At 36.5% G+C, this 25,003-nt stretch overlaps 1 long non-coding RNA gene across 1 annotated transcript in view; it reads right to left on the reverse strand.

The window, feature by feature from the left end:
* LOC119877803 overlaps positions 1-18,882 on the reverse strand; it is a 51,323-nt gene extending 32,441 nt beyond the window's left edge. The window contains exon 1 of the long non-coding RNA XR_005382925.1: positions 18,810-18,882. This is a non-coding gene — a long non-coding RNA (uncharacterized LOC119877803). The remainder of the gene's footprint in view (positions 1-18,809) is intronic.
* Between the last annotated feature and the right edge of the window lie 6,121 nt (positions 18,883-25,003).

Genomic DNA, 25,003 nt, shown 5'->3' on the forward strand with positions numbered 1-25,003 from the left:
TTACAGTTCATTTCCTTGACACATACTTGAAGGGTTATTTAAACACCATGTTTCCTTATATGGACATAGGAATTACATTTTGTGAATTTCTGGGGGGAAAAAGTCCTTCGATTATAAATCATACATATATGATTTCCTACCCAAAATTAAGATAGATTTTGCACTTTGGGATTGGAGTCATCATTCTCAACTGCATATTTTAAAAGCTTACCTAGAGAACATAGTCTTTAGCAAGTTGAACAATTTTCACAAGGGATGGTTTAATAGAGTGGGAAATCATAGACCTCAGAGTCCTAAGGCTTAACTCTTAATCCTAGTTTGGTGTATTACTACCTGGATATCCTCTGGCATGTCAATTTTCTCATTTGTAAAATAGAGATAAAAATAACTTCCATGCCCTCAGGGTTATTGTGTAATGAGATAGTATGAGAAAAACTGCATTGTAATTTGTAAGAAGACATGTAAATGCTATTGCTAACACTTCTACTTTCAGAGACTTTTATCCCAACATTCAAACTGTGCAAAATAACAGTGATCATTTTCTTTTTCCTTCCTAGCCATCCAGAAAAAAATCAGTGCTTTGACAATGATGAATGTGTAATGTGTGTGAGTATTCCAAGGGATGAAGAAAGGAGCGGATTCCTATAAATGTAGGAAATAAACTGTATATTCACTTAAAAACAAAAGGGGATTAATAAGATTATCTCTTTCTATGACCTAAACATTCAAATGTAATAAGATTATTCATGTAAATCAAACTGTACTTGCCTCCCGTTTTACATGGTTTTGAGTAAAAGACACACACACACACACAATGCACACAGTGACCAAAGTTTTCACATACTCAAAAGCTTTAGTAAACTGCAATAGTGTGTTAGGGCAAGCATCTGGTTGATTTTCCATTCCAGAGCCCTAAGCAAAGTGTTAAGTCCCATTGTCCCTGCTTTTTTACTGAAAGCAGATGCAAAAGCTAAAGTTTGTTAAATAATAGATGTTATAAAGAATCTTGAAACTTACGGACTCCCTCATATAAGGAGGCTTCTAGGAAGCAAATATTTCTAATTGTCCCTTTGGCATCCAAGACATTTTGTATCTTGGGACAGTGTGTCCTACTTAGTAAGATTCCCTGGTGAGTGAGAGGTAGACATTTCTTTTGTAAAATGGAAGAAAGATTGGTATGAAGGAAAGGTGAGAAAGAAGAACCAACACCAAGTATGCTCGCAGGCACATCAGTCTAGGAAGATGTACGGTTGGAAGCTGAAGATACAGATTTTAAGTCCCTTAAATTTATTCATTCTTTTGTATCCCTTGTAAAGCACTCCTCAGTATGAGAAACAATGATTTATGGTATATTTTTCAGCACTTCATACATGTTAATTTTATTTTCTTCCTTAAAATTGGGGCTTAGGATAAGGGTTAGGTTAGTTTATATACAGTAAGCATCTAAGGCTAAAGTGTCACAGCTTTTGTGGCCCTAATTGATCAGTAGCTTTGTCTCAACTGCCTTAAGTTGATGGGTAGTAAGTAGTATCGTATTGTGCTTAAGCTCACATATTGTAAGTTACACCTGGAGTTACACTCCGAGGCACCTGCTTTGGAAGTATGTAAATAATCCCATATACCCTGCTTTGTAAGGATAGCAACCCTATCAACACTAAACCCTGCCCAGGCACCTGATGTAACCTGAAATAGTCATTTGGGATCCCTGGGTGGCGCAGCGGTTTGGCGCCTGCCTTTGGCCCAGGGCACGATCCTGGAGACCCGAGATCGAATCCCACGTCGGGCTCCCGGTGCATGGGGCCTGCTTCTCCCTCTGCCTATGTCTCTGCCTCTCTCTCTCTCTCTGTGTGATGACTATCATAAGTAAAAATTAAAAAAAAAAAAAAAAAAAAAAGAAATAGTCATTTGCCAGCTGATGATAAAATCAAAATCCAGAGTTATAAAATCAGTTTAAGAGTAATACTGTAGGGGGATCCCTGGGTGGCTCAGCAGTTTGGCACCTGCCTTCGGCCCAGAGAGTGATCCTGGACTTCTGGGATTGAGTCCCACTTCAGGCTTCCTGCATGGAGCCTACTTCTCCCTGTGCCTGTGTCTCTGCCTCTCTCTATGTCTCTCATGAATAAATGAATAAAATATTTAAAAAACAAAAAAGTAATAGTGTATAATAATGGAAGACACTGTCAACTGTTAGAATGTCAAAGATTGTTCATAAAATTTGTTTTAGGTCTATTACCCTTGTCCAAAAAAAAAAAAATTATAGATCATTTTTAAAATAATTGATTGGAATTTTGTTTGCACAATGAAAGGGAGTAGTTTCAGAATAAAGAAAGAAGGCCATATTTATAGCTTAAATTTTTGTATACCAGTACAATTCTAATTGGAAAACATTAGGGTCAGGTTTGCTAAAAAACAGGAGTTCCTGTTTTTGATGAGGAAAAAGGATAATAGGGGCTTATCTTAGAATGTAAAGCTTTTAGAATTACCCTGTAATTCATGGCTTATCCCTGGAAATTCAAAGCTTTATAAATCATAAACCTTTTCCAGGACATGGTTGCACACTGTTTTATGTCAGATAGGGCTAGGCTAAGCTAAGGGCATAAATTAATTTTCACTTCTTCACCCTGAATTCTTCTTCCATCCCTGATACTCATTCTATTTTTCTTTTCTGGTCTTAAATTATACACCCCTAGCTTAGACTAGAATTCCTTTGAAATGACTCACATTCTTAGATTGTATTTTCAGTTTTTTTCCCTTCTGTTCCTACTTCCCATAAATAAATAAGCAAATAGATAGTTGTAGATCCCATATCCTAGTTGGTAATAAGCAGTTTTTAAAAATTCATACTAAATTATAAATAACTAGAAGGCTTGATCCTTTAAAGAATATATATTTAATTCAAATGAATCTCTGATTGGTGTGATATACCTTCTTAAAGGATCTAAACTGGGACTCTGTGGGGATGGTTTCAAGAGAAAGGGAGAATGCATTTCCCGTCTATGAGCAAATGAAGGTATAGGGTACTAAGTAAGCAATATACATTTTTGAAGCCCCCAAACTTTCTTTTCTGCATCTTTCCTCTAGTTCTTTCTTATTCTTTTTCCCATTATCTTCAGTAAAATCACAGTATCTACATCCATACAATAGGAATAATTGTAGGATTTCTTTAAGGACTGCAAAGTTGTTGTAAGGGTTAAATCAGAATATTCATGAAAATTACTCAGAACAATATTCAGAAAATATTAGGTGCATAATAAATACTGGATCCAGCAACTTCCCTTTCAATTAGTAAGTAAACATTTTAATAAGGCTAACAATACCAATGTAGGATTTTATATTTGAATATCATTTCCTGCAAAAAGATTATTCAGTGATCATTAAGTGGTTTCTGTCTGCCCACTCTCTCTTCTCTGTTCTACTCTTATTTATCTCTGAGTGTGCCCAGGCAATAGCAGGTGCTCAAGTAAAAGCAAGGTTGAATGAAAAGCAAGGGTTCACAGATGAGGAATAACTGAGCCAATGAAAATTGTAAAAAATCCCACTTTACATCAAATAATTGTAGAACAAGAGTCCTTTACAATCAATAAATCTTATTTTAAGAAGAAAGTGCTCCAGTGCAGTTTTATGCTAATACTAAAGTACTTCTATTTCCAATCTGTTTTCAAATCTAAAAGCCAAATAATATTGCCCTAACATTTCCTTGCACAAAACATAAAAATAAGAGGTACAGATAACTAAGAACACTATCAAATATCTTCATCAAGATGTGTTTTTCCAAATACAATAGCAAACAATCATTTAAAGTAAGAAAGCACAATTATCAGTGAAAATCAGAACATTGAAAACTCAATTTGCACTTTGGAAGTAAAATTAATATTTGAAATGCTTTTAAAATAGAACAGTAAAATGTGTTTTTCATAGGTGTTTCTTTATGCTTTTGATAGGGAAAAAAAGGCTAAAGTACTATTTCATTCTTTGTGTAGAACAAAGTCTGTTTTGTCTATTAAAAAAATAAATGAGCAGTGATCTCCAAGAAATCATCTTGACCAGCATTAATGACTAGTTTGGTAGTTAACAGCCCGAGGCATAGCCAGAGGCCATTAAGGCTCTGGGGGGGGGAAAAAAGGTTAGGGGATTGTGGTTTACCAGTAATTAACTATAGGTATGAATCAAAACTTCCTAAGAAAAGAGATAAAAGTTACTTTGGATTATTCTATGTTTATTTTTTCATTAACCCCTCCCCCACCTATTTTAATAAATAGGAAAAGAGGATGCTGCCATCATTTCACAAACCAGGTTGGATTGGAAATAATTCATTTAATGAAATGAGGACACTCAGGGGACCAATTAATGTCTTTTCAAGCTTAGACTATACAACTATAAGAACCATTAAAAAACAACAACAACAACAACAACCCTCAGTCTAACACATTAGTTGATTGTTGGTGAACTGAAATCATAAGGATTTTTTGGTGCTTCCCCCTCCCTCCAGTTTTTAATCCTATCTCAATAAAGGTAAATACATAAGGATTATAAATAACAAATCTGAAGTAATATAGATTGGGGGAGCCTCAAGAGGGTCAGGAGATAATGAAGATTATACCTCAATATTGGGATTATGATGTTAGTTCTTTATTTCAATAAAAGTGGATAGAGATCTTTCATATCAGGGACAGGGCTTAGCTGTAAGGACAAAGTAATCTTCTGGGAATTATGCATACAGGCTTGACATCATTTTTATTGGATGGCTGATGAACTGGAAAACTCCAGGATAGCCAGGCTTTAATTTGTAATCTTAATTTTCATATAAATCGGTACATTTCAGGGGGAGGGAGTGGGGGCTGCTGGGGTGGGGGGTGGGGGGGGCTTGGATGCTTGCTAGCCTTGTGTTAATAAGACAGCACTGAAGCACAGGCTGCTTTACTAACTCATCCAGTATCTGATTCTGTCTTTTCCTCTATCCATCTGTCTTCCATCTTTACATCTATCATTTAAGGAAATTTACAGCCTGCAAATACCAGAGAAGCTAATGTTAGTGCAATATTCCCTCCACCTCCTTTTGGAATGATCTATAGTAATCTACTTATCATAGACGTGCACACTATAATGTACAATAATTTAGTCTTCAGCCAGGAAAATGACTGCAATTGTTTTGCAGGTATGAATTAATAAGGGCTTTTTCCCCTCCTTTTTATCTTTTTAAAAGGCTATAGGACATGAGAATATACTAGTTTCCCTTCATAAAATAATTATCATGGTGTTTCCATTATATATTTATATATCCACAGGATTACAGAGTGTCAAAGCTATAAAACTAGAACATAGTAGTGATTTATTTGGTTATACAACAACTTGGCCCATATATTTCCAATATAGAATGCAGATGCCCTTCACATTGTAAAAGAAGTTAAATCCCAGTGAATGGAATATTTTAGAATTATATCAATAAAATATAATTTTTCTCCTAGGTTTTTCTGGCCTCTTACATCATAAGCAAAGTTGAATCTTCATGAAAAATTATTCTAATCAAAAGCATTGGAGTTGAATCAACCATAGAAAACAATATACAAAGGTGAATTGATTTCTTCACAAGCACATATTTTCTTTCTCCCTTTCATTTTTTTTAAAGATTTTATTTATTTATTCATGAGAGACACAGAGAGAGGCAGAGACACAGGCAGAGGGAGAAGCAGACTCCCCACAAGGAGCCCGATGTGGGACTCCATCCCGGACCTCAGGATCACACCCTGGAGCCAAAGGCAGACACTCAACCACTGAGCCACCCAGGCGTCCCTCTCCCTTTCAAATAATGCTTTCCAATTTAAATTTTTTTCTGTTGGCCTTTTGTTGTTTTTCTGGCTATTTTAATTCCTGGTCCAAAATTAATATGTCTTGCCATTGGCTACTTTCTATAGCCTTCTTTTGCCGAAATGCTGACACCTAAGTCTTGCTTCTGTTTACGGCTAGAATAATACTACAAACCTTAATCAAGTAATTAGTCTATCTACCCACCTATCCACTGTGTCAAGCACTGTATAGAGTGGCAGGTATACTCATGGGATATATAGTGTTTTAGTTAAAGGAACTCATGACTTACTGGAGAGTTAGACTTGTAATTGGAAAACCCCAACTTTGGCCCAGGGCGTGATCCTGGAGTCGCAGGATCAAGTCCCACACGGGCTCCCTGCATGGAGCCTGCTTCTCCCTCTGCCTGTGTCTCTGCCTCTCTTTGTCTTTCATGAATAAATAAATAACATCTTAAAAAAAAACAAAAACAAATCTTCCAGGAAGAAGTGAGACTGAGAAGAAGCTGAGACTTAAAGACAAGAAGAGTTTAAGCAAAATAGTGATGGAGATAAAAATGGGATAAAACAACATTTGTAAAGGCAGAGCATATGAAAGAGAATTTGGCACATAATGCAGGAATGGAGTTGACAAGGTTTACAAAAATGTATGAGTTTAGTGAGGTACTTGATACATGGTAGAACCTCAAAGGAAAAGATACTGACACAATGAATTATTAATCTTTAGTATAATATCCATCAGCATTTATGTGAATAACTCCAATGATTAGAAACTCATCGCAATAAAGATACCTGAATTTATTTTTAAAATTCTAATATTTATAAAATTCCCAATATTTTCTAATTTTATAGAATTAGAAAACATATCTATTCTAGTTCTTGAACTACGTGGACTGATTAATCTTCCTTTCATATTTATATCCTTGAAATATTTGAAGATGCTTATGAAGTCCTTCAAAGGTCAGTTGCTTAAAATGTTCCTTATTTATAATAGTTTTCACAACTTTTAATATTTTTATTTCTCTTCTCCAGATAAACTCCACTTTGTTCCTTTTAAAATATGGCATCTGAGACTGAAAATAATAGTTTATGTTTAGCATGATCCATAGAGAGCAGAGAGGGGATATCCAATGACCTATTCCTCATCACTATATTTATATTATTGTGCATAACTTAAATGAGATTTTTGGACATATATTAATAATTTATGCAGAACTTTTATTCAACTAAAATGCTAAAGTCCTTGTGATGTGTGCTCCCATTTAGCCATATCTCTGCTGTCCTCTGTTACTATAGATGGGTATTTATTTATTTTTAAAGATTTTATTTATTTATTCGTGAGAGACAGAGAGAGGCAGAGATATAGGCAGAGGGAGAAACAGGCTCCCTGTGGGGAGCCTAATGTGGAACTCAATCCCAGGACCCCAGGATCATGACCTGAACCCAAGGCAGATGCTCAACCACTGAGCCACCCAAGAGTCCCTATAGATGGGTTTTTAAATAAAAATCCAGAGTATTACTTATTTCCCTATTTAAAGTCATTACATTAATTCATCCCTCCCCATATAACAAGGACCAAAAAGTCTTACATATGATACAGTGTAAAATTTGCCAGAATAGATGAATGGAATATTATTATTGTTAATAATAATTTCTTATTAGTAATTAAACACAAGGGATTGAGGACATGCAATACCCAATGAATATAAACAGAGTAAAGTAGCTCTTAGGTTCAATCAGTACATATATTTAGATATCCAGATGTTTCTCTTTATTCCTTAACTACTAAATAGTAGATAGTGAGTAGATGCATTCAGAATTAAAAGTGGGTTCATTCATTGGCTTACTCTTCTTCCATATATACAGCAAAGATGTATAAAATATAAGGAACAATAACCAAAACAACTTAGCCAGGATCAAGAGTAAGACAAATGTCTTTGTGGGGCAAAATAAAGCAGAAACTCAAAGGACATGATTATCATTAACCTCAGGTCTGGAGGCAGGTATTAGACAGGCATCCCATGGAATGATAGGAAATGAAAAGGTCCCAGGGAAATCAGGAAATTGTAGTGTCTCTTAATAAAAAGCTGAAAAAGGGGCACAGGGGTGGCTCAGTTGGTTGAGTGTCTTGACTCTTGAATTCAGCTCAGGTCATGATCTCAAGGTTGTGAAATCGAGCCCTGAGTTGGGCTTGGACTCAGCGTGGAATCAGCTTGGATTTCTCTCTCTCCCTCTCCCTCTGCCACTTCTCCCCACTCATGCATTCATTCTCTCTCAAATAAATAAATTTTAAAAATCATTTTAAAAAATAAAAGGCTGAAAAATTTGATGGTTCAGGTAAGAAATTTATAAGGAGTTGAATGGTGAGGAAGAATACAGTCTAATGCCTAGAACTAAGCCTAGCTAGTTGACATATTCTAATGCCCTGATAGCAGAAAGGAATAGGCCAGATTGTAGTCTTAGGGATTATGGATCTGTGTGTAGCTTCATTACTATCAGATCATTAGATAGGAAGACAAGAATAAACCAAAATTTAATATAAATAAGGGTAACAACTTGAATTCCCTCTAGGAAAAAAAATCCAAATATGTAAAATAGGACAGTAAATATAATTGTATGCTCAGATTGAATTCACACCCATAAAAAATTTTGTCCATATATTGCTTGCAAACATATCTAAACTATGTATTGTAAAGCCTATTTCTCCAGTACCTCCAATACTTGCTCAATGGTTTCTTATACAGAGTATCCATATAGTCAAGGATGGAAGCTATGTATGGGCTCAACATGATTTTTCCTCTCAATGAGGCTGATCTGACTACCACCATTGCTGAATGCCCAACATGGTTACAAGTTCATCACATTGGATCCCTTCTCTCATGGAGGATATAGCAATTTGCCTTTATATAAAAATAAACATATTCTGGATATGGATTTCCCTCTTAGTCTACCAACACTTCTCCAATACCATTATTTGTGAACTTTAAGAAACCTTTATCATTGCCCTGTAATGCTACACAAGCAAGGAACCCTGGGCAAGAAACCTATTCTATTAGCAAAGGAAATGTAGCAATGGGCTCATGCCCATGGAATCACTGGTTTTACCATGTCCCATCTTCTAGAAATGGCTAAAATAAAAAAAACTGAACTGAAAAGTTCAGTGGCATTCAACCTTGAGAGTTTGGGAAACTTTCTGTAAGAAGCAGCATACACCTTAAACTAGGCACCAGTGTATAGTGTTATGTCTCCAAGAGTCAGGATATATTGGCTTGAGAGCTAGGGATAAAGTTGATAGTAGTTCTTCTCATACTATAACTAATAACCTACCTAATTTTTATTTCACAACTCTATAATCTTGGCTCAGTGGGTTTAGTGGTCCTAGTATTCTAAAGAGGAATACTTTTATCAATCTATTAAATTGGAACCTGTGACTGCCTCTGGCCATTTTTGGTTCCTCATGCTTCTGAACTAGTAAACCATCAGGATAATTGATGCCATTTCCTAGAAAGAAACTTGTGTTGTTGTCATATACTTGCACAGAAAAGACTATGTCTGGAATCCAGGAGTTTAACTAAGACACATCTTAGTATTCCCTTGTTTAAAAGTACTAGCCAAAACGATAGTAACTTAATAACTCAGATCCTATAGTCAAAAAGGTTTGGGTCATCTTACCAGATAAAGCACTCATCCAGCTGAGGGTCGTAGAGGGAAAGAGATCATAGAATAAGTGTATGTTTGGGTGTGGCTATGATGCCCTGCTCTATTTCATAGAAGGCTGACCTCTATGAATTCTCTTGCCCTTTCTAGTTTCTAGTTAGGATGAGTCAATGAAACCAAGTAGAAAGAGAAAAGTTGAAGAAGTTACCTTAGTCCTCAGCACCCCTTCCTTATCCACAATTTTTAAATTTGATTGATTTCCTCTATCTATGGCTACAGTTCTTGTCTAGCAGACATTGTCCCATTACTACTTTTTTAAAAATTTTATTTATTTGTTCACGAAAGACATAGAGAGAGAGAGAGAGGCAGAGACACAGGCAGAGGGAGAAGCAGGCTCCATACCGGAAGCCTGATGTGGGACTCGATCTTGGGACCCCAGGACCATGCCCTGGGCCGAAGGCAGGTGCTCTAACCGCTGAGCCACCCAGGCTGCCCCCATTACTACTTTTTTCTTCACATTCCAGTAATGGTTTTCTCCTTCAGACTCAGGAATGGTAATTAATGTCTTCCCTTATTGATCTCTTTTGTTCTTCTCAGGCCTTTATAAACAGACCTTCATTAAACTCTCTTCAATCACCCTTTTTGAATATGCCATCTGTTTCCTCTTAGTATCAAAATCAGCCCACCTTTATATCCAGATATCCTTATATCCCTATTAATAATATCTCTATCCATTGTGAGAAAAAGAGGTCAGCATATTTATTCCACCTCTTACTGCTGTCTCCCTCATCTCAACTTTTGTTGGGTATGTAATTTCTATTTGTCCAGGTTTTTAACATTTACATTCTAATCAGTCTTTTTCCAGGGACTTAATTGGCATTGATTGTTCCACAGTTAGTTTTGAGTATTGACAGAGAGAAATCTGAGGCTATCCTACATTTTTTTTTCCCTGCGTGTCTTGATCTTTCTATCTGGATGCAGATTATATATAAGTATATATTGAAACTATGAAATTTTACTAGGATGAGTTTTTGTTTTGATCATTCTGTGTTATTTTTTCTCTTTAGATATGCCATATGCAACCCATCTGTAGATTCAAGTGTTTTATTTTTGGTAAGTTATATTGAATTATATCTTTAAATATTTGTTTGGTTACATTATTTTGGTTCTCTTCGTCCATTACTGATTTGTCTATCTTCCATATCCATTATTTTCGCTCTTGCCTTTTCAAACTATCTTAATTTCATTTTGCATCTTTTCTAGTTCCTACCCTTAATTAAGCTTCTGTTCAAAAGACACAATTTTCCTTTGTGCTGCTTCCAATCTGGCTCATTTCTATAGTATTTAATTTTTTTCTCCTTCTACTTCATTGATCAGCTTTGCCAGTTTCATCATCTTATCAGTTAGAATTTTTGCATAAAAGAGATGGCACAGTCAAATTGAAGACAATTACTAGAGATTATTCTGAAGGTGAAGGCAGAATGTAGGAAAGCCTCTAGGGTTAGTGCAGTAACCCACTTGGGCCACTGTAACTACGATAGCTCAAAGGCACAAAGAGAAGGAGTAGTAACTGGAACCCAGAGAGTGCCATCTTAAAGGAGCTCCTTACTTAGTCAGGGGAGCCAGCTAGCATGGTCCCATGGGGAGAGCCAAAGGAATAAGTACCTTTACCTACTCTCTTCTTTCCCTCTCTTCTTCTGCTAATACTCTTAGCTGCCCAAGCCCAACAAGAAGCTAGAAAAGCGAACCTTTTGAATTAGTTCCGAGGTATCCCAGCTTCCTGGGATACAGAGGAGGGTGGAAAAGGTATGGAGTATATCTGGAGGAGCATTTTTTCTGAGCTCTTATATCTCTACTATGTCCTTTTATTTATCAGTTATGATTTCCTCATTAAGCTGTTTTGTTTTGTTTTACTAATTCTTGATGACCTATGTGGGTATAATTTTTACCTCCTCCATGGTATATTTTTTTTGGTAAGTGTTCTTCACCTGTTATTTGTTTTTCCTGTTTCTTTACCTCCTCTTCCTCTTCTTAACAGCTTTGTTTGGAGTCTGTGGTGGTTCCTGTTATCATTATCAGTCTCCTTTCAAAGCACCCTTCCTATTAGCCCTCTGAGGAAGGTTTTGGTGGAAGAATGGTTAAAGCTGTGTTGTAGGCTACCAGCAGTTCTGCTTGTGACAGAGTTGCCTGTGTAAGCTATTTTAGCTTTTACATCTTCCCTGCTAACAAACTGCAGCACTGTTAACAATATAAAGTGTCCTCCTCCTCGTTCCTACAACCAGAGTTACTTTCTGCAGTCATGGATTATTCATGTGACTCCTCAATCAACCCTGACTTCCAGGCATCCAGAGTTATTCCCTATTCCCATTGTTACAAATAAGATAGCTATTATTTTATATTTCAGTGGAACATACTTATTTGAGAGATTATGCTGAGCTTGTTGAGCTCTGTCACTATGCAAGTCCTCATTTTACATGTTCATCTGTTCCAGTTGGCCTTTTATTGATTTTGGCTGTTAACTTTTTCCTACTTTGTTGTTATTGTTTTGAGATTTCATGTATCTCTCAGTCCTATCAGAGACCAAGTGTGCATTAATTTTTCTTCATTCTTTCTGGGCTTTTGGATGATTTCTTATAAAAGGGTACAATTCATAGGCCTCACTCCATCATCTTCAAAGCAGAAATCATATGTTAACCTTTTGATCTTCTAACAACCACATGTATAGAGAATACATAAGGCTCATATTCTACCATGTAAGAGAAAAAAAATCCCTGGCCAAAGCTAAAAATGCATAACTCATTACATATAAGAACATTTTCCAAATGCTGGGTATGTATGTCTAAATGACTTTGGTTTATTTTCCCCATGGTTTAGAGGTGTTTTCATTTTTCAAAGACAAATAATCTGTTCCCAAGCCTGTTTTTCTTTGTTTGTGTTCAGAAGTCTTCCTAGATGCACAGTCCTCTGAAATGTCAAAATACTACCTTCAGAGTAGAAAATAGATTCTACCAATCATATCTTATCCTCTTATCCTCCAAAGCTCCCAATTTGCCAGTGAAGTAATATGAAAGTTGATATAGATAAATTCTGTGATCATAATCCCAATTGGTTGGCACACTCATCTCTTAAACAGTTCTGTCAACTTGGATTTATCTTCATGGAAGGCATATAAAGCATCGTTTACATAAATAACATGGAGCTTTGAGTTGGACAAATATCAGGGATGAGTAACTGCCCTGGAGTAGACCTATTAAATCAATCACTGGGGCTCAGACAATCAGAAAAGCATTGACTATAGCCATACAAAACCTGATCACAACATAATCTTCCTCTGCTTCTTGATGAGGTAACAAAATATGCCGTGTTCATTGAACAGCTGCTTTCATAAGGAGAGCAATAATGAAAAAAATCTCCCAGAACCTTCAGTACTTGCACATGGAAACAAGATTTCCAGTGAGAAAATTAAAATGCCAACAAGATTTATACTTACCTATGTAGATGTCCTGTGGTCTTGAACATATCCCATTACTTTTACAGTGCAAGAAGGAGAAACAATGTCATTTTTAAAGTACTGTCATTGAAAAATAAAAGTAATAGGCATGGTTCCTGTTATGAACTGAATTATGTCCCCCCCAAAATTGTATTTTGATGTTCTAACCTACAGTATCTTAGAAAGTGACTCTATTTAGGCATAGGGTCTTTAAGGAGGTAATTAAGCTAAAATGAGAGTTGGCTCTAATCAAGATGACTAAGCCCTAATCCTTATAAGAAGATTAGAACATGGGTACACAGAAGTAAGACAATGTGAAGACACAGGGAGTAGATGGCCAACCACAAGCCAAGAAGCTTTAGAACAAACCAGTGCTGCTGTGATCTTCTCCAGCCTCCAGAATTGTGAGAAAATAAATTTGTGTTGTTTAAGCTACAGTCTGTGGTACTTTGTTATGGCAGCCCTAGCAGCTAGTACAGTTCTCTTTCTCTTTTAAAGGCAAATAAGGAAGTGAAGATAGGCTTAAATTTAAGTCATTTCTACCTTGCTCAGACAAAATTCTGACACTTGGTATAAATATCCAAGTTTTCTTTTCTTTTCTTTCTTTCTTTCTTTCTTTCTTTCTTTTTTTTTTTTTTTTTGAAGATTTTATTTATTTATTTGAGATAGAGAGAGGGAGAGAGAGCATGAGCAGGGGGAGGGGAGAAGGGGAGGGGACAGAGGGAGGGGAGAGCAAACTCCCCCAATGAGCAGGGAGTGAGGGGCTCGATTCCAGAACCCTGGGATCATGACCCTGGGATCATATTGAATTATGTGAACATCAAAAATATACAGGATATCCTGATGACCTGAGCCAAAGGCAGACACTTAACTGAGCCACAACATCCAGATTTTCAGTGTTTACTTATGGAAATCAATGTTCCCTTAATTGCTTAAACTTTGGTTTGTGAATATTCAGTCACATCATCTCTGTTAAGATTAAAGTGTCACATATAACTAGCTGGAAAGGGCCTTGCCAGAGCTGCACCAAGAAAGCATGAAAACACGATCCCCATAGAAACATCTGTTTTTACAAGTGAGTTAACTTGTGAAGAAGTGAACATACCTGCTAATTGATTTCAGATTGGGTATAAAGAAGAAATATTTATAAACTACTAGGGGGGAGAATAATGAAAAATAGCTTTTCAAGGATTATAGAGTTATACTATTTCAGATTATTTTACAAAATAAGCAAAAGGAGCCTAGTTTGAGGTCTATTACTAAAAAATGACTTTTTTTTTTCTTCCCCAAACATTCTGTCCCTTTAAGGGTCCTTATAATGAATAAGTAAATGCTTCCTATTAATGACAGCAGGATGTGAAATAAAGCCGTTAGGGACCATGACATCACTCACATGAAACAAATACTTGGCATCATACTCAAATGCACACCTTAAGAAGAAGGCCCTGTTCACTTGATCCATGCGGGCTTTTCTGGGGCATATGAGCGATTTTCAAAATATTTTAGGTACAAACTCTACTAAATCTAGATCTCAGAACACTCAAGATGAATTAATAGCCATGTGAGTATAGCAGTGGTAATGTTCTACTTTGGGAAATATGAACAATTTTTAAAGAGCAGTTTGATAGTAATGGCTTTGTTTTCCAAGATTTCTTATTGAATCTTTAAGATTCATGTAAAGCATTTTTTCCCAGTTATTAAGCATCATTTCATTTCACCACTCTACTTTATGCATGTTGGGGAAGGGGATTTCTATTTGAAGATAAACACCACAGCTGGTAGTGCTAACCTATCTGGTCACATGTCAAATGTCATCCAGAGAAGGCATGAGTCAGTCCCGGTAGTATTCTCTACATAAAAGACCAAAGAATGTTCGGAGAAAGAAAGAATTCAGCCCACAAGGAGAGGCCACTCCTTCCATGACAGAGAGATAAGATACCACTGCCAATGAGGGCCATTTCTTGGTGCAGCATATGGGGGATGGGAGCTAGTGGAGGGAGAAAGAAAAGTAGGCCCTGTATTCCTGCTTCTACACTATGTCCGTTTCTTGCCACATGAGTCCTGGGCTCTCAATATTAAACCTTTTTATTGATAGAGTGCTTTTAATTTGCACCCAAGCAGGTATAGTACTCATTCTATTACAGTGAAAGGCTCAGAATAGGTTCCAGAATCATTTGATTTGCCTGAAGCCCGCTTTCCTTTGTCACTCCCTAGGTTTGGGTATTGTGTTGAGTTCAAGTTCCTCACACACAAAATTTCTAGGGAGTATGACCACATAAAAACCCCAAACCAGGATATTTCTGAGAATAAAGGAGGACACTAAAAGTAGTTAAAAGTATACAATTTCTTCAAAATGTGTACGTGAGATACAATTTGATTTTACTATATTGGCTATCCAAATGAAATATTTCTATTCAGTAGCTCATTTCAAAAAAATCTTGCTAAAATATAAAAACAACATATCTGTATACATTAAACAAAAATAAAAATGTCTTTATATGAATTATGTGAACATCAAAAATAAACAGGATTTCCTGATATAAGCAAAAACATAATGGGCTTTGAGGGCATTTCCTAAGTGAAGTAAGTCAGACAAAGAAAGACAAATACATATTAAGGGTGACTCTGTAAAAGAAAGAGGAAGTCCAAGGAAACAATCCACAAAAACAGGGACTGAGTAGGTATTATGATGACTAAATTCATACCTTTCAATAGTAACTCTGAACATGAATGCACTTAACGATCCCATCAAAAGGTGCAGGGTTTCAGACGGGATAAAAAAGTAGGACCCATCTATTTGCTGTCTACAAGAGACTCATTTCGACCTAAGGACACCTACAGCCTGAAAATAAAAGGTTGGAGAACCATTTACCATTCAAATGGTCCACAAAGAAAGCAGGGGTAGCCATCCTCATATCAGATAAATCAAAGTTTATCCCAAAGACTGTAGTAAGAGATGAAGAGGGACACTATATCATACCAAAGGATCTATCAAAAAAATAAAAATAAAAAAAATAAAAGAATCTATCCAACAAGAGGACCTAACAATCATGGATATTTATGCCCCTAATGTGGGAGCTGCCAAGTTATATCAATCAATTAATAACCAAAGTTAAGACATACGTAGATAATAATACACTTATACTGGGAGACATGAACAAAGCGCTTTCTGTAATTGACAGATTTTCTAAGCACAACATCTCCAAAGAAACAAGAGCTTTAAATGATACACTGGACCAGTGGATTTCACAGATATTTACAGAACTTTACATCCAAATGCAACTGAATACACATTCTTCTCAAGTGCACACGAAACTTTCTCCAGAATAGACCACATACTGGGTCACAAATCAGGTATTAACCAATACCAAAAGATTGGGATTATCCCCTGCATATTTTCAGACCATAATGCTTTGAAACTAGAACTAAATCACAAGAAGAAGTTTGGAAGAAATTCAAACATGTGGAGGTTAAAGAGCATCCTGCTAAAAGATGAAAGGGTCAACCAGGAAATTAGAGAAGAATTAAAAAGATTCATGGAAACTAATAAGAATGAAGATACAACCATTCAAAATCTTTGGAATACAGCAAAAGCAGTCCTGAGAGGACTTGCAATACAAGCATCCATCAAAAAACTGGAAATAACTCAAATACAAAAGCTAACCTTACACCTAAAGGAGCTGGAGAAAAAACAGCAAATAGATCCTACATCTAGCAGAAGAAGAGAGTTAATAAAGATTCCAGCAGAACTCAATGAAATAGAGACCAGAAGAACTGTGGAACAGAACAACAAAACCAGGAGTTGATTCTTTGAAAGAATTAATAAGATAGATAAACCATTTGCCAGCCTTATTAAAAACAAAAGAGAAAAGACTCTAATTAATGAAATCACAAATGAAAAAGGAGAGATCACAACCAATACTAAGGAAATACAAACGATTTTCAAAACTTATTATGAGCAGCGATATGCCAATAAATTAGGCAATCTAGAAGAAATGGACGCATTTCTGAAAAATCACAAACTACCAAAACTGGAACAGGAAGAAATAGAAAACCTGAACAGGCCAATAACTAGGGAGGAAATTGAAGCAGTCATCCAAAACCTCCCAAGACACAAAAGTCCAGGGCCAGATGGCTTATCAGGGGAATTCCATCAAATGTTTAAAGAAGAAACCATACCTATTCTACTAAAGCTGTTCCGAAAGACAGAAAGGGATGGAGTACTTCCAAACTCATTCTATGAGGCCAGCATCACCTTAATTCCAAAACCAGACACAAAGACCCCACCATAAAGGAGAATTATAGACCAATGTCCCTGATGAACATGGATGCAAAAATTCTCACCAAGATACCATCCAATAGGATCCAACAGTACATTAAGAAGATTATTCACCATGACCAAGTGGGATTTATCCCAGGATGCAAGGCTGGTTCAACACCCATAAAGCAATCAATGTGACTGATCATATCAACAAGAGAAATAAAACAAGAACCATATGGTCCTCTCAATAGATGCAGAGAAAGCATTTGACAAAATACAGCATCCATTCCTGATCAAACTCTTCAGAGTGTAGGGATAGAGGGAACATTCCTCAGCATCTTAAAAGCCATCTACAAAAAGCCCACAGCGAATATCATTCTCAATGGGAAACACTGGGAACCTTTCCCCTAAGATCGGGAACATGGCAAGGATGTCCACTCTCACCACCGCTATTCAACATAGTACTGGACGTCCTAGCCTCAGCAATCAGGCAACAAAAAGAAATAAATAAAAGGCATTCAAATTGGCAAAGAAGAAGTCAAACTCTCCTCTTTGCAGATGACATGATACTGTACATAGAAAACCCAAAAGACTCCACCCCAAGATTTCTAGAACTCATACAGCAATTTGGTAGCGTGGCAGGATACAAAATCAATGCCCAGAAATCAGTGGCATCTCTATACACTAACAATGAGACTGAAGAAAGAGAAACTAAGGAGCCAAGTTAGAAACTAACTTGTAAATTTACTTCTTTCATTGTTTCCTTTTAAATTAGGGATTAGCTTGCAGGCTTTCAAAAAATATTTATGTTGGCCTTCGGCCCAGGGCGTGATCCTGGAGACTCAGGATCGAGTCCCACGTTGGGCTCCCTGCATGGACCTGCTTCTCCCTCTGCCTGTGTCTCTGCCTCTCTCTCTCTCTCTCTCTCTCTCTCTCTGTCGTGGATAAATAAATAAAATCTTTAAAAAAAAAATAGAGATTCCTTACGATTGCCTCCCATTCCAGACAAATTAATTGTAAGCCTCTTTTAGAATACAGTAAGTTGTGAAATAAATATTAGCTACTATTGAAAAGAGTATCTTTATCCTAAAAAGTTAGAATTGAATTCAGATGTTCATCGTGGGTGATTGTAGAATGGTCCCTAGAATCAACTGCTTCCTGCTTTGTTCCTTAGCCAGCTGGAGCCCTGGTACCTGCTCAGCCCCAGGTTAGAGCTCATCTGCTTTTCCACTGGTGCCCAGGCTTTATCACCACTCGGTGCAGGAATAGTTTTAACTTAATTCATTGTCCTTTTAAAGACTCTAGGGAGATGATCGAGAAGTGGGCTCTGGAACCAAGTTTTGAGCCAAAATGAAATTACTTTCTAAGGTTAACCTGTGTTACAGTTTCCCTGAGTTCTGGTAAATAAGAATTGACATATTTAGCAATATTAAACAATCAATACATTTTTATCATGGGCAAATGTGCAAGCTGATGCCCGTACAGTGGAGAATACAGAGTAATACAAGAAATATTACAGAATTTGTAAATTAATTGAAATAAGGAAGGGAGCAAAATACTTAATAGCTTAGTGGGGGCATATTATATTTTAGGAACTCACAGGAAAGATCACTGCGCACAGGACCATTCAAGGGATTCTTCATAGTGGAAATGCGACTGAGATGGGCAGATTCTAACAAGGCAAAGAGGAAAGCAGAAAGAAATTCTTCAAAAAAAGTTGGGAAGAGGATATTCTGATCACATTCTTCAGCCACCTTCCTTAAAACCCATCCATAATAATAATAATAATGTCAGTTAACATTTACTGAATGCTTACTCTGTGCCAGCTATTCTATAAGGATTATTTCTTATGAACTCAAAAGACACTTGTAATTGGATGCCAAGGTAATTTCATTGAGGATACCGATACATAGACCAGTTTATTAATTCAATTAAGGTGACAAAGCTAATAAATGGCAGAGACAGAGTACAAACTATGTCTAACTCTGGAATTCACATGCTTAACCACTGTACTAAAACAGCATTTTTGCAATGTTGTTGGACTTCATCCCTTCCAATCTCACTTCTACTGCCAGTGATTACCTTTGTGGCCCTTATCAAATCCCACATGAACTGCTATTATAGCTTACTTAAAGTATGGCTTCCCTAATTTTAGTATCTGTTTCTCTGTTTTATTCACAAATCTTTAATGTCCTTTAATAGCCCCAATTTACCTTTCTACATTTTGCCCTTCCCACTGCTGATTCTGCTTTGTATCAGATTCATTTATGTACTTGCTTGTCTTTCCCACTAGATTTCTAGTTACTTAAAGATAGAAGCAATGACTTCTCCTACTTTCTTTAGTTTCTAGTAAAATTCCAAGCATATGGTGGACATTAAACAAATGTTTATTTGAATTTTGCTGAGTCAGCATGTTGAGAGCACAGCAAGCGGCCGGTGTCGACTGGTGGGATGTGAAGGGAACAAGTGACAGAAGTGGCAAGATAGGTAGACCAGATTGTGGGGGCACCTTGAATACCAGTGTGAGAGTTGGATTTTAACCTGAAGTGCTCTTTGCACTGAAACATATTTTGAAGTATACATCAAAGTATAGAAACACATTTCATCATATTGCTCCCTCTGCCCCAATCCTTTCTTTCCTCTACAAACATGGACAAGCATTTTGCACAACACCTTACACAATCATGTGGCTGAATCTTTCAGGAGAAGCAGTTCTCAATGTCATTCCATGTCATTATCACAATTTCCCAAATTGTTCTACTCTTTCAGTATCTGTAAGTGCTTGCTCCTATGGGCATCATTGCCTCATTTTGGAAGGTACAACAGATTGCCATTAGTAGCGTAACTGGACATGTTGAGGCATGACATCTCCATCACCTGAAAGTACATGGGGAAACCAAGCTGAACCAAGCCACAGCTCGTTGGCAGTGGTGGCTGGTTCTGCAGTATTGACTTCAGACTTAGCACCTGTCACTTGCAGTCTCCATTGCTAATGAAATTATACTTAGGATATCATAATATCACATTAAGAAGTTAGAGTTACCCTCTCTTGAGGAAGGAGGTTGCCCTGGTATCTACCATCTGAGAGCAGGATCCTTCCTGGCTCATATCCTGGCTAAGGTCACAATCCTAATATTGACAGTCACTTCCTTTGAGATTCTCTACCCATAAAATGGGAAACAGTACCTATCCAAGATCCCTGACAATTTTTGTTTTGTTTTGGGTCTTTGTTTTGTTTTGTTTTTTGGGGGGAGAGGGTATCAACTAATATAACAGATGTCAAGAGAAGTTAAAGTACTAAGATTCAACATAACGAACTGATTTTTTTTTTTTTTATAGCCAATCTCTATAAAAACTCTTGGTCAGAGTTTGATTGAAGATTCAACCATAGTTCCAACATTAAGACCTTAAAACCCCTACCACCCTTTAGAGTCTCTTCCTGCTGGGCGAATCATTACAGGGCCTATTAGAGGATAGCACAATGCCATCTGGAAGCTTTTAAAGTCCCTTAATTTGTTGTTATACTATCTTTTTATCTTTTAAAAAATGTAGTGAGGTAACACTGTATAGTGAGTAGGGCTCAGGATTGAGCATGAAATTTCACCACATCTTAGTTTTTTTGTTATTAAATAAGGCAGGTACTGAATTAATTGCAGGAGTTTCTTCCTGCTATGAAGTATAATGAGTTTGTGATAGCAAATTTCTCAAAACAGACCTCAAGAAAGAAAAAAAACAGATATTTGGTGATAGTCTCACAGTTACACACATGGATTTTGTTTCATTGTCAGTTCTTAATGAATAAGATAAAATCCCTGGTCTCAAGAAGTTTATTACCTAATTAGAAGGAAAAGATAAAAGCATTTAATATCAAGTAGAATGTGGTAAAGTACTGTTAGAGGTTCAAAAGAGGGAGGAAATATAGTCAAGTGAAATCAGTGGATAACATGTTACTAAAGTGTTAACACAGGATTTGAAGCTTGAAGAATCAATAGCCTTAATCATAGTGGAGATTATTAGATGGGGGTCTGAAAATGTCAGAAGCACACAACAATGGAAAAGCATTTGGTAGTCTATGGGTGAAGGTAAATGTGAAATCATAGGGCATCCTCCGACAAGACTGAGTGGGACGGTTAGGCATACTGAATGCGTGTACAAGGCTGTGGTGAACAAGAGTTAAGATAAACTAGGGCAAAGAATAGAGAGCCTTGAAAGCCAGACACAACAGTTCAGAAGTAATGAGGATCCATAGTAGAATTCTGAACAAGGGGATGAAATCAAAAGTTCAAAACTGTTCTTTAAGCTGGTATCAATTAAAGGTCAGAATGGAAGAAATTAATGAGGTGCTCTTAGAAGGAACAAGATGTATCTGGCTGCAGAGATGAGAACTGAGAAGAAATGAAGGAAGTAGGGCAGCCCCGGTGGCAGCGGTTTAGCGCCGCCTGCAGCCCAGGGCGTGATCCTGGAGACCCTGGATCAAGTCCCACGACAGGCTCTCTGTATGTTGCCTGCTTCTCCCTCTGCCTGTGTCTCTGCCTTTCTCTCTCTCTCTCTCTCTCTCTCTCTCTCGGTCTCTATGAATAAATAAATACAATCTTTATTAAAAAAAAAAAGAAATGAAGGAAGTAACATTCTAGAGCTCAAAAGTGTTGAGTTTTAGAAACGTTTTATAAACGCCTACCAAGTACTAGGCACTGGGACCAATGTGTGAAATACAATGATGAACAAGATGTCCTCTCTCTTAAAGAATAGAGTGTTGCTTATTGGTTAAAAGGATGGCCTCTGGAAGATGAAGCCTGGCTGCATAGCTATAAGCTGTGTGATCCTAGGTAGGTTGCTTCTCTCTGCCTTAGTTTCCTCATCTGTAAAACGGGGAGAGTTAGTAACATTCCTGATAGCACTATTATGGAGATTAAGTGCATTAATATAAAGCATTCAACACACTGTCATATAAGTAAGGGTTCAATATAGAGCTATTTCTACTTCTACATAGAATCACACAAAATGAATTAATTACAGAATAAAGAATTTTGGTTAAGTGAAGGAAAGAAATTCCAAATAGCAAAAAAGAAAAAAGAATCTCCTTAAAAAGTGGCTTTTAAGAATCCAGTTATTAATATTAGCTCAGCTCAAGACTGAATACAAGCAACTAGAAGCTACATCTAATCCAATAATTTAAAGACATTATTTTTCAGAGGAACAGAACTCTCAGGCAGAAGGACAAATTATGTATTTTATATTAAATCAATAAGGAGAGTTTGTGGTTCTAATAATTCAATCTGTTTCTGCATTACTTTATCAATGATGGAAATAGAAAATACTATAATAAAAGAATACTTTATCCTCGACTATCTCGTTTTCCTAAACTGTCTTTACTCATTGAACAAGAAACATCTTTCACAACTGAAATGTTAAATATTCATCAGATATTTAACATTTCAAACATTTTCTCCCTTGCTCTCCCCTCTACACTATCTGACTGGGCTGCCTCTTTGCCAATCCTTGAAAATTTCAAATTTACCCAGGGAACCTGGAAAATTGGAGTAATGCAGATATCCAGTGTTTAACATTGGGGCCATTATGATTTTAAACAATAAACTGGCTAAGAATTTACTCTTATTCTTCCTTTGTGTCTGAAACTACTGATACATCATTGTGAGCATCATTATCAAAGCTGTTCCATTGTGCCAGCATTTATTTTAGCTTTCATTGTCAAATATTATCCCATTCAAACTGACCACTCCTTAGTCACCAATCTCTCCTGGAAACCTACAGTGCTGAAACAGATTTCTTAAGCAGGATAGAGTTAAATAAAATACTTGTTTTCTAGGATTTGGAACATTTGTCCAAATTTCACACCTTATGCTGCAGCTCAGTTAGTGCTTGAAAGGCAAAGCATGCAGCCAGAAAGCAAATTCCAACATCATCTCTTCTTTTTCATTACACCTTTTGAGTCCCTTCGACAGAGGAAGATGTACTGATGATATACCTGTTTGCTTTGTAGTCAAGCACTGTTTGGAGGTCACAATCAGAGACCTGGAGATAGATGCTTGATTTACATTCAACCCCAGCTGTGAACTATGTTTATTATATTCTTTATAAGCCCTTTTATTGTTTAAAAAATAATCCCCCAAAAAGCTTCGGTGATGGAAAGCAATTTATTCACACAACACATATTTATTAAACATCTACTATGTGCACATCACTGCTATCAATATAGAATGTGATGAGGGCATGGGGAAGGGGGAGTTGAGTAGATTATACAAGAATAGTCAATAAGAAGCTTTTTTTTTTTTTTTTTTGAGGAGTTCAGAATCCAGTTGAAAATACAAACGAGTATATGGACAGTGCATCCCTAGAAAATTATGGATCACAATTTTTCACATCAGATTCATTTTTATTTTTCAGATACACTGAAATGCTTAAAATTAAAATCTTATTTCACTAAGGATAGAGAGTAATGCTTGATTTCTTTGTAAGAAACTGGGTAAAAGGACCACAGAAAGTGATCTGAATGAAGTCACCAGATATAAGCAAAAGAAAGTCATCTTTCCTAGTATAGGCATACCTTGGAGATTTTGCAAGTTTGGTGCCAGACCTCTGTGATAAGGAGAATATTGTAATAAAGCAAGTCAAATGAAGTTTTTGATTTCTGGTGCATAGAAAAGTTATATTTACAGTATGCTATAGTCGGTTAGGTATGCAATAGCACTGTCTAAAAACTATGTCCATAACTTAATTTAAAAATACTTTATTTCTAAAAAATGCTAATCATGATCTGAGCTTTCAGCAAATCATAATCTTTTTGCTAGTGGAGGGTCTTGGCTTGATGTTGATGGCTGCTGACTGGTCAGGGTGGTGGTTCCTGAAGGATGAGGTAGCTTTGGCAATTTTTTAAAAACTTTAATTCCAGTGTAGTTAACATACAGTATTATATTCGTTTCAGTGATTCAACAATTCTATATTCTATATATGTTCAAGATAAGTGCACTCTCAATCCCCTTCACCTATTTGATCCATCCTCCACCCAGCTCCCTCTGTTTAACCATCTCTATAGTTAAAAGTCTGGTTTTTGGGTGGCCTCTTTTTTCCCCTTTGTTGGTTTATTTTGTTTCTTAAATTCCACATGTGAGTTAAATCATATGGTATTTATCTTCTCTGATTTTTCTTAGCATTTATATTTTCTAGATCCATCCATGTTGTTGCAAAAGACAAGATGTCTTTCCTTCTTTTTTATGGCTGAATAATATTCCAGTGTGTGTGTGTGTGTGTGTGTACACATGTACACTCTAGTTATTATCTCTATATATATATCAATGGATGCTTACACTATTTCCATAATTTGGCTATTGTAAATAATTTTAAGTAATGCTGCAGTAAACATAGGGTTGTATGTATCCCTTCAAAATAGTGTTTTTGTTTTCTTTGGGTAAATACCCAGTAGTGTAACTAATGGGTCATAGGGTAGTTCTATTTTTAATTTTTTGAGGAACCTCCATACCATTTTCCACATTGGCTGTATCAGCTTGCATTCCCACCCACAGTACAAGAGGATTCCTTTTTCTCCGCATCCTTGACAACACTTGTTGTTTCTTGTGTTTTTTATTTTAGCCATTCTGGCAGGTATGAGGTGATACTGTGGTTTTGATTTGAATTTCCCTGATGATGAGTGGTGTTGAGCATCTTTTCATATATCTGTTGGCCATCTCTATGTCTTCTTTGAAGAAATATCTATGTCTTCTGCTCATTTTTAAATTAATTATATGGTTTTTGGGTTTTGTGGTTTGTTTGTTTGTT

This window comes from Canis lupus, chromosome 32 (assembly GCF_011100685.1).
Source record: "Canis lupus familiaris isolate Mischka breed German Shepherd chromosome 32, alternate assembly UU_Cfam_GSD_1.0, whole genome shotgun sequence".
Classification (NCBI taxonomy): domain Eukaryota; kingdom Metazoa; phylum Chordata; class Mammalia; order Carnivora; family Canidae; genus Canis; species Canis lupus.